Source organism: Myodes glareolus, chromosome 2 (genome assembly GCF_982192425.1).
Source record: "Myodes glareolus chromosome 2, mMyoGla1.1, whole genome shotgun sequence".
Lineage (NCBI taxonomy): Eukaryota > Metazoa > Chordata > Mammalia > Rodentia > Cricetidae > Myodes > Myodes glareolus.
The window spans coordinates 82,967-94,960 of record NC_142027.1 but is presented as its reverse complement, the minus strand read 5'-3'; the positions used below and the strand labels follow the sequence as shown (position 1 = coordinate 94,960).

At 33.5% G+C, this 11,994-nt stretch overlaps 1 pseudogene; it reads right to left on the bottom strand.

Moving 5' to 3' along the window:
* Window positions 1-7,089: 7,089 nt before the first annotated feature.
* Window positions 7,090-8,004, bottom strand: LOC146895373 (olfactory receptor 4C16-like; annotated as a pseudogene).
* Between the last annotated feature and the right edge of the window lie 3,990 nt (window positions 8,005-11,994).

The following is an 11,994-nucleotide window of genomic DNA, read 5'->3' as shown; positions in this document are numbered from 1 at the left end:
AGATGTAAAACATAAATAAAAAGGCTTTATGGACAGAAAAAAATCATGCTGGATAATAGAAATGTTGGAATTTCTCCATGATAAAGTATGATCTTATTCATGATGTAGTGTGGGTGGCGGTATCCATAAAGAAAATGTATGTAGCTCAATCTTTGAGGTTATTTGTTATTTTTCTAACAATATTTTAACATTTTTATATTTGAGTCCAGACTGCTGGAGGTTGATAATAATACAATTTGAGAGAACTATCTCTATGGATCCTGATTTTTCACACCTAACAACATTATCTCTTTAGTTTGAATAAATAAAATCTTTTAGGACTATTTTCAATATTTACCTTACTACATTTTGTGATTTTCAAAACAATTCACACATTAGGCTCTTGGCAAATGTTTGATTACTATGGACAGAACAGTCATAAACATTTTTTGTAATGCAGTTCATAAACTGCAATACATGTCATACTTTGTTATCTACAATGATATCATATATTCTACACACAGGCAAGGAAATTTTGTCTATGGTCCAGAAAGAAAATAAGCTCAGATATTGGTATATTCATAAAAATATATTTAGCTTCCTTATAGAATCTTTGGGGGTTGCACACCATGCACCCTAATTCTAACCACCTCCTGAATTCCACATATGCCATTTTCCCCCCTGTTGTACACGCCTCACGGGAAAGTGAAAAAGAAAAAAACAAAATAAGCAAATAGGACAGCATCTATTTTTTTTACCTTTTTAATTTAGTTTCATTTGTTTTAACAATTCATATAGTAAAAATCATTTAAAAATAAATTGACAAATTGTGTTTCATTATTCTCTGAATATTTTATATGATTAGATGATTAGCTTACATCACTCATGATGTATTTTTTCTAGTTCCATACCTTTGCCTGCAAATTTTAAGATGTCAGTGGCAAAACTCAAGTCGAAGTGTATCAAAGTCATCAACATAAATCCAGTTATACTGAACCTAATAGAAAAGAGGGAAGTTGCCTTGAAAGTATTGACATAGGAGACCACTTCCTAAATATAACATCAGTAGCACAAACTCTGATAGCAGCAATCAATAAATGGGACCTCCTGAAACCGAGAAACTTCTTTAAGGCAAAGGACATGGTCAATAAGACAAAATGGTAGCTTGTGAGATGGGAAAAGATCTTCACAAACTCCACATCTGACATGGGGCTGATCTCAAATATATAGAAAGAACTCAAGAAACTAGACACGAAAATACCAAATAATCCAATTAAATAATGGGGTACAAGTCTAAACAGAAAATTCTCAACAGAAGAAACTCAAATGGTAGAAAGACATTTAAGGAATTTCTTGCATCCATCAGGGAAATGCAAATCACAATGACTCTGACACACGATCTTACACCTAAAAGAATGGCTAAGGTCAAAAACGCTGATGACAGCTGTTCTGGAGAGAATTTGAAGTAAGTGAAACACTCCTTCATTGCTGCTTCAAGGGTTTTCTATGGACATCACAGTGAAATCCATTTTTAGCATAAAAATCAATTTATCATCAACTCGATAGATAATCTGTTACTGATATCCTTACAGTTAGGAAGAGACTCATGGAAACTATATCAGCTGGTTCTCATGGTCCAAAAATGTTGTCCAAGAAAGCATTAACTTCATTATCAAAGGCCTTCACTTTCAGAGATTTAGTACATTATCATTATTGGTAGAAGCCTGGCAGCATGAAGACAGACACGATGCAGGAGAATTAGCTGACATTTCTACATCTTGATCCACAGTCAGCAGAAAGAGAAACTGGTTCCCACACTCATAATATCCATTCTTAAATCATGACTGGGTGTCACATGTCAAATGATTTCTTACTCTCTAGACGTGTATTCTGACAGCCATTATTAAAACCTTCAGAATCCTCTCTCATAGTGAAGTTCTCATAAGGCCCATTCCTGCACTTATTTAAGTATCTCCTAACATTTCGTCGAATGTCTCATATCTCTGTAAGGTATGTCTGTACTTTCCCAGCCAGGCTTTCCTAAGATGTTTCACTGAATTGCTGGGGGAAGCAAAAAGTGATATAGAAGATGATTGCGCAGAAAGCAAACAATACTAAATGGCAGGTTTTTCTCATAAGAAACAGTGTTGTCTAGATGTGAAAAACAATGCTCTCTTTCAAAGGAAAGGAAACAGTAGTGACAACTGAAGAGATGTAAAATAGTTTAACAGGTTATAGCCCTCCCTCATTTTCCCACACCAATGTTTCCATTTCACTGCTCAGATTTTCATGTTTTCCTCTACTCTAGTGTTTATTTCAAGCAAAATACCTGTTGGAGTTACACACTTAGTCTTATTTGTATCTTTATAACAAATTCTTTCAAATGGTTTAATGTAGGTCACAATCTGCAGGAGATGTGCAACAGTAAAAATGGAGATCTATGTTCACTACATATTCAGAAGTAATGTTGGATAGACTATAAAGAAGGTCCCAATACTTGTGAAAAGATGACTCAGCAGTTAAGAGTTGTTTTCAAGAAGACCCAGGTCTAATTGGCATCATCTGTATTGAGGTTCACAATCTATTGTGGAATATTATTCTAAGTGGGTAAAGAAGTGCTACATTTCTTTATACTGCAGAATATTTCTTTAAGTGTGTAAAGGTTTTATTTTTGTTTATGTTGCATTTGTATAATTATGTAAAGTTGTGTAGCATTTGTTTCAGCTTACCTGCCTAACATACCTGATTGATCTAACAAAAAGTTGAACAGCCAAATATTATGCAGAAAGAACAGATAGCTGGGATTGCCAGGTAGATAGACTATGGAGGAGAAACAAGAGAAAGAGGAGGAGAAAACAGGCAGACACCCAGGGCAGGAAGCCAGGCAGACACCAGGCAGTAGACATGAGAAGCAGTGAAATTAAGATACACAGAAGAAAAGAAAATTTAAAAGCCCCAAGACAAAAGTTAGGCAAAAAGAAGCAGGATAATTTAAGTTAAAACGGTTATCTTGAAACTAATCTAAACTAGATCAATCATTCAAAACTAATAATAAATCTTGTCATAATTTGGAACTGGTTGTTGTACAGACATATATGAAATAAATTGAAACACTCATATCTACAAAGTAAAATAAATGAAAAGGATACATTTATATTAAATATGCATTGTTTTCCTTATCTTCATTATTCATCTCTCATATACTACATCCCAGCACCAGTTTTCCCTCATAGCTCTCCTCCCAATTCCTCCCCCAAACTTGCCTCTTCCACAGATCTGCTCTTTATCAATTTCCCTTCATAAAAGATCAGGCCTCCAAGAAATATCAACCAAACAAAGCAAATTGAGTTGCAATAATTGAGTAGGCAAATTCCCTCGTACTAAAAATGAATGGAAGAAACCAATTAGAAAGAAAAGGGTCCCAAAAGCATGCAAAAGAATCAGAGACAGCTCCTTTTCCCACTTTTAAGAGTCCCACAAAAACACTATGCTACAAGCCATAACATATATAGAGAACCTAGGTCAGACCTATGCAGGCTCACTGATTGTTGGTTCATTCTCTATTTGTCCCTATAGGTCTAGGTTAGTTGATTCTGTGGGTTTTATTATGGTGTCATTGACCCTCTGGCTCCCACAATCCTTCCTCAGTCTCTTGCACATGATTCCCCCATTTCCTTCTAATGTTTGGATGTAGGTCTCTGCATCTGTTCTCATCATTTGCTGGGAAAAGCCTCTGTGAGAATGATTATGATAGGCTCCTGTCTGTGAGTAGAGCTGAGCTTCAATAGGAATCATTTCATTGACTTTTATCAAGTTATGCTCGGTTCTATCCTTGGCCTCTTGGCTATCCAGCCTGATTCCTGGCTCTCCATTTAGTGTCGGGCATGGGTTCCCTTTCAAGGCATGGGTCTCTATCAGGACCAGTCACTGGATTGTCACTCCCACAAATTTTCCATCTTTACCCAAGCACATCTTACAGGTAGGACAGATTTGTAGGTCAAAGGTTTTGTGACTGAATTGATGTCACAATCCTGCCACTAGAAACCTTAACTGGTTATAGAAGATGACCAGTTAAGACTTTATCACCCCCAATATCAGGAGTCTTATTTAGTATCACTCTCATAGATTCCAAAAAAATTTGAAAAATATAAAGGAGATGGACAATTTTCTTGATAGTTACCACTCAAGAAAGTTGAAACAAGATAATATTAGCAATTTAAATAGATATATAAGGACTAAGAAAATAGAAGCAGTCATTAAAAGTCTTGTAACCAAATAATAAAAAGCCCAGTATTAGACCGTTTTAGAACAAAATTCTATCATATGTTCAAAGAAGAGCTAATGCCAATATTCCTGAAATTATTCAACAAAATAGAAACAGGTGGTACATTGTCAGATTCATTTTGTGAGACAACAATCATCATATCCAACGATATCCAAACCATATGAAGACTCAACAAAGAAAGAGAATTACAAAAACTTTCCTTCAGGAACATCAATGCAAAAAAATATTTTATAAAATACTTACAATCAGAATTCAAGAATACATTAAGAATTCATCCAACATGATCAATTAGGCTTCATTCCAGAGATACAGGAATGGTTCAACATACAAAAATCTGTGGATATAATCCACCATATAAACAAGCTGAAAGAAAAAAATCCACATGATCTTTTCATCAGATGCTGAGAAAACATCTGACAAAATTCAACACCCCTTTAAGATAAACGACTTGGAGAGATCAGGGCTATAAGAAATATTCCCTAACATAATAAAGGCAATTTACAACAAGTCAGTAGCCAACATCAAATTAAATGGAGAGAAATTCAAAGCAATTCTACTAAAATCAGGAACAAGACAAGCTGTCCAATCTCACTTTATCTATTCAATATAGTACTTGAAGTTCTAGCTAGAACAAGAAGAAAATTTTCCTTTTATTAAGAAAGAGAAGGTACCAAATACTATTTTGTTATCTTGAATTTAAAACTGAAAATTCTATACTAACAGAGTCAAGCTATAAGCATTACACAATAACAATATTTTCAAGAATGATGAAAGACTGAAAATAATGGAATATAAAAGGAAGTGATGTACAATATACATAGCAGTATAGGTTTTTTACGACTCTACTATTTCTACTAACACACAAAAAATGTAATCATGCTTTGAACTAAATAAATTTGAGATATGGTTATGTCTCTAGCATAGATCCTATGACCTGAAAGTACAAGGACCTACATATAATCCTAGGCACTCAAAAATAATCCAAGGAATGCAAAATAAGAAAGAAATAAATGTAATGGTTTCTGATATAACAAAATTGATTTAAAAATTGATGTACAATTTATTGGTTAATGAAAGTAATAGAAATATTTAATAAAAATAATTCATGTTTAATTTTTCTATGAAGAAAAACACACAAGAAAACATTGACATTAAATATGTTATTAGCATTAATTTCTTTCAGTACTAGAGTGTTAATTAACAATGTCAAATTCAACTCTTTTCTAATGTAAAAATTTCATCCAAAAGTCTTCTCTTCCTTTGCTAATATTTTCTTCTGGATCAGATTCAAAATTCATTAAAATAATTTATATTTGCAATATAAAATTTCTGTTTCAAAGCCTGAAATATTCCCTTGGGTCATCCTATTTCTGTTTAATCTGCTAATATATCCAAATACCCTATCTTGAAGTGATTTTTCTCTTGGTGCTGACTTGTATAGACATCTATATCTAAGCTATTCCACATATGCTGCACAAAGTCTTACACTTTGCTATGAAGAACGTACTATAATTAATAGATTCAAGATGAATCTTAACAGATAAAGTAGAATAGATCAAGTCATAAGAAGGCTATAGGGATTACAAAAGAATCATTGTGACTGCAAACCCAACAATGAGAGAAGAGAACCAGAGGTTCTCAAGAGTGAAATTTCTTCTGTGTATCCTGTTAATGCTCTGTATAGATGGAAATTTTGGTTCTGCTTGTTCCCACAGTCATTCAGTCCCAAAGAAACATTCAAAGGCTTACATTAAATATAAATTTGGCCTCTTCATTAATGTTTATTATTACATAGCTCTTACAACTTAAATTAAGCCATAATTCTTATCTATGTTCAACCATGGGGCATTGCTATATTTTCTCAGTAAGGCATTCTCATATTTCTTCCTCTGCATCTAGCTTGTGACTGTGTCTTTGTTTTTCTTCTTACCAGAATCATCCTAGTCTGATTGCCCACCTATATTTCCTGTCTTACTACAGGTGTTATTCATATTAAAATAAAATGAATGACAAATCTTTACAGTGTTTAAGAGCATTATTCCACAGCAGTTCTAGAATAATCTAAATAAACACATAGTAAGAATTCTGGGTCAATCCACAAATAGAATAGGAATTCTTTCAAGTGTATGCATTTTCACATATATTCACACTTGCTACAATTATTTGTATTTTGAAAAATTTGCTATGTTCGTAGAATAACTTCTGTTGATAGTAAAACTAAAGCATCTTTATAAAAAATAACTAATTGTAATCTATGTGTATATATATGTGTTTGTGTGTGTGTGTGTACAAATATGCATGTTATAGCAAGGAGTAGAAAAAAGAGGTTACAATTTTGGAGGAGTGACAGAAAATATATATGGAAGAGTTTAGAGGAACGAAAGAAGGAAAAACAGTTATAACTATATTAAAATCTCACAAATAAAATGCTAAAAATAATAAATAATTGAAAGTGGTAAACCTTATGAGGCTTTGAATATAAAATGTAATTATACAGATAAATACATATTAGGAGGAAACATCAGAAGTCAACAAGAAAGAAGACAAAAGATTACAACCACAGCCACTAGCTGTTGGGACAGAAGGACTGGAAGGGCGGAGACACAGCATCACTCATGAACAAAGACAAAGGATCTTCATACTTGTGTTTCATGCTTTATTCTTCTATGTAAAATTGAATCAACATGTTTCACATTGTCCCTTTAATATATGAGTTTATAATCTAATGCAGTAAGAAACTGTTATATTAAACTAGTAATAGAAGTAAAACTTATTGACTTCTAATTTAAAGCTAACTATGAAAAAGATTGAAGAAATACCTCCATTTATCTTCTATCATCTAAGACTAGTTTCTTCCTCCATAACATTTTCATGGCATTTTTCACCTCTGCATTCCTCAGTGTGTAAATCAGAGGGTTAGGCAAAGGTGTCTCAATTGAATAAAATATAGCTATCATCTTGTCCATAGGAAATGTGGTTGCAGGTCCTGTGTATATAAATATGCAAGGTGCAAAGAATAAGGTGACCACAATGATGTGGGAGACACAGGTGGAAAGGGCTTTTTTCCTCCCTTCAGCACTGTAGTTTTGTAGGGAATGCAAGATGATGACATGAGACCATCAACATGAGGAAACTCACTGTACAAATGGTCCCACTGTTGGACACCAGAAGAAGGTTGATCATATATGTATCTGAACACGCAAGTTTCAATAGTGGCTGCAAGTCACAGAAATAGTGATCAATCTCATTGGGACCACAGAAGGGTAAACTCAAGGCTAGACATATTTGAACTAAAGAACGCACACAGGATCCCACCCACGCTATGACCACCAGCACCCCACAGACCCGGTGGCTCATGATGTCATATAATGCAGAGGCTTACAGATGGCCACATAGCAGTCAACAGCCATGAGGATGAGGATGAAAATCTCCAGGCAGCCAAAGAAATGGAAAGTAAACACTTGTATTATGCACTCACTGAAAGGTATAGAGGCCTCCTTCAGCAAAGAATCCACAATGTTTCTAGGGGCTATGGTTGTAGAGAAGCAGGTGTCAGACAAGGATAAGTAGAACAAGAAGAAGTACATGGGACTCCCAAGGGTCTGACTTGTCTTGATGGTAGCAATGATTAGCAAGTTACCCAATAATGTCCCCATATAAAAAAGCAAAAACACAACAAATAGGATTTTCTTTCTAAATGGATCCTGTGTCAAGCCAAGTAGAATAAACCCAGTCACATTGTTTCATTAGTGATCAAAAGTGGTACATAGGAAATAATTTATTTAAAAAACAATAAAATCATTTATTTTGAGGGTCATATGTGATTCTATCGATATTTTTTCATAAGTAAGCAATCCCCATTAGTGACATCCTTCTGTTTCTTTAATAAATGATTCAACAATTTTTCCTAAATTTGAGTGGCCATATTTTGCATTATTATGACTGTGATCATTTCCCAAAGCACTCTCCAAAGCGACATTGCTGTTTTCACAATCATGTTTCATTTTACAACTCAGTGAGTATAATATTAGAATAAAAATTGTGTAATATTTTGTCATTAACTTTATTTTTTATGTTAAATTGACATTAACATAGTCAGGCGGTTGTGGTGCATGCCTTTAATCCCAGTAGTAATGAGTCAGAGGTAGGCAGATCTCTGTGAGTTGAGTTCAGCTTTGTACTCAAAATGAATGCCAGGACAGGCTCCAAAGCTACACAGAGAAATACTGTCTTGAAGAAACAAAAATACCTGGGAGGTGGTGGCACAAGACTTTTCTCCCAGAACGGAGGGAGGCAGAGGCAGGTGGACCTCTGTGAGTTCGGGGCCATCCTGATTTACAGAGTGAGTTCCAGGATAGCCAGAGATACACAGAGTAACCCTGTCTTGAAAAACTAAAAAAAGAAAGAAAAAAAGAAAAAGAAAAAAACAAAACAAAAACCATAAAACTATCCTTAATACACATGACCAACTCAATATTTAGCCTATCTTTCATTGCCTTGGGGTTTCCTGAATAAATTGAAAGAAGCCTTTCATTACTACATATTTTTGAAACATCATTACACATATTTTTGCAGGTGTAATTAAATATGCAATTTATCTATACCCACCAAAGCTTCTTTCAAATATTCCAGCCTAAACATGAGAAATGTTTATAACCTTATAAACATATAAATGTTTATAACCTCAGAATAATCTTAAGAAGGTCTATTGTGGTTTATATTACTTTATATATCCACTGATTCAGAATAATTATTTATTGGTGGATAGAAATATTATTTTTATTACCACTTTTATTTTTGCTTATTGTCTTAGAGGCATATTTTAGAATATCTAGAGCCCCGTGGTTATAGTTGAATAAAATGATAATGATGGACATCATTGTTCAGTTGTTAATGTTTTCATGATAACAGTGTTATTTCACATGTGTTAGAGTCAGCTGGTAGGGGGTGAGAAGACAGTTCTAATCCTCAGTAATATACATTATCAATGTGTCTGTAAACACCAGGTTTTTGACACAAAGCAGTAATACAGAAGAGAAAGTAAGCTATTTAGAAGAAGAAAATTGTAAATAATTGACTTTTCATTCAGTTTGTTTCTGCCTGCAAAAGTCAATAACTGCACACTTTAAGTATTACTTTTTCAATAAATAATTTAACATGAAATATATTTTCATGATTTTCACTTTTAATAACAGTATTTTTTTAACCAATTATTTCTTTGAAAATTATTTTGGATTGCATACACAGTCAAGTAATAGCAATTACTTGTACATTGTAAATGGAATCTATTTACAAGCTATGTGGAAAACCACTGTATCCCATTGTGATCCTACCAATCCCACCTAATTGTTAAATGCATAATCCTGAAAGCTGTTAGTCAAACAAAGGATATGACAGACACAAAATTGTCATTATACCAATTTACTTTTCTCTCTTAGAAAACTTTCTTCTCTTTTATAGACTTGAGATGTCTTTCTATAAATCAAAAATATTCATGGTAAAATATCAGACAAAGTCGGTCATCATAGATTCTTTGATCTTGGCGTGGATCATAGGTTCTAAGAGAACTGAGTTGCTCTATTTGTTATTAAAATAAGCCTACTCTTTCCATATTTTTTGCACTTATATCTGCCATGACATATTTGTACATGAGAGTAACATAAACTTTGTGGAAATGGTTATGTGTAAAAATGCTTTCACCTCAAATTATTTTCATAACTTCTTGGATAATACAGTGTTTGGGGTGTTTATTCTGTCAATCTAGAGCGAACTTACTAAACTCAAATATATTCATAGTCTTTCTATAAAGGATGAAAAATAGCAGATTTAATGAATCAGCAAAATTTACAGGTTTTTTTTGAGACAAGGTTTCTCTGTAGCTTTGGTGTTTGTCTTGGAACTAGCTCTTGTAGACCATGCTGGACTTGAACTCACAGAAATTCACCTGCCTCTAAATTTATAGTTCTTGACTGAACATTTAATCATTATTTCCATCAATAGTCAAATAGTCATTTTTTTCTCCCTGAAACATATTCAATTTATAGCTATTATGACTATCTTTACATCTTAGGGCTCAGTTTTAAAGAAAACTTAAAGAACCTTTTAATGGTCCTCTGTAGCAAGGAAAATAATGTCTAATTTTTTAAAATCCTCATAGGGTGTTGTTTTTTGTATTAATATAGCAACTTGATTCATTGCAATTATCTGAATGGTTCTTTAGTTTTCTTACATGAATAAATATGCAGGAAATCTGTGCTGCCAATATATTATGCTCCATTATAACAAACTCAACATCTTGTATGAATTGCTACTTAACATTTTAAATTGAACATTGTCTTTTACTTTCTAATATGTAATACTTATCATATAGATGGAAAGATGGTTCATTGGACAAAGTTTTTGCTGAGTACAGTGGCATGAGTTCAAATCTCTTCCGTGTAAAATTCTAGGCATGTTGGAATGTACTCATAACCCAAGAACATGGTTCTCACAGCCCAGCAACTCTAGATTAAGTGAATTACATAATATTGGAAATGATTGAAGAAAGCATTCTGATGTTCACTTCTGACCTCCACACATGGGCAAACACATCCTCAGACACATGTGCACATTCACATACTCACACTTCAAATTTATTATTTATCTGAATATTTGAGTGTTTTGTTGACTTTAAACTATATTCAAATAGTGAATTTAATAGAGTTTCTTTCTATTTTGTGGGGAAATAATGAATTTATTTTTTAATTTACTTTTTAAAAGAATTAAGATGTTGTATTTTAAACCATACTAATATTACTGGTGCTCTGGCACTTACGAAATGAACATTTTGAGAATCTGTTATTGGTGTTTTACATGGATAATCTTGACATTTTCACATTCTCCTGTTACAAATTTATTCCACTTTGGGTGTCGGCACATAGATTTTTATGTCCGTTTCCCCACTAAAGTTAGTATATATTTCAGTGGGTTCTGAAAGGAATCAAGAGTGAGAACTCTGTTCTACTCATCTGAAAACAGTGCAGAGCTGGGAGACAGCTGGACAGGCTCTAAGATGGCTGTCAGAGAGCAACACAATAAACAAAAAATGAGTTGGTGTTGTAGGGAGTTAAAAAAAAGAGCTGAGAGAAAAGGAGCACATTAGAGCTTGAGTGCAGAACTGAACTATATTGTGTGCTGACTCCTCCCATAGATGGACAGAGCACTGCAGAGCCCCCATGAGAAGCATTACTGACTTCCTCTTGTCCCTCTCTTTGCTAATTCAGCTACACTGCTTGTCTCACTTGTAGATAATCCCTACACTTTATTTTCTTTGAAAAGAAAACAAGCTTTTTCTTGTCTTCCCTCCTGGGGAATGATACATAAAAAGTAACTTGCCTGAGGATTTATTTTATAATAAAAAGTTCTAACCTATTTATTGAACACCAAATTCCTTCAATAGCATTAAATTAATATGTGGTTGTTCTTTTTTCCAAATATTACTAAGCAGATGACAGGATCATTGTATTTGGCCGAGAGTAAATTCTATTATCATATTTCCAGTAAGATGAAAGGGATAACCAGGGCCAAACACTGAGGGAAAAAAAAGATTTTTTTATCCTCAAATATTTTCAAGCTTTCCCACGCTATCTTTATAGCATTTTTTTCTGACCTTTAGTATAAATTCATATTTATATAACATTGATTTATTCTAATTTTAAATTTTTACATATTGCATATATTATGTTTAGAGT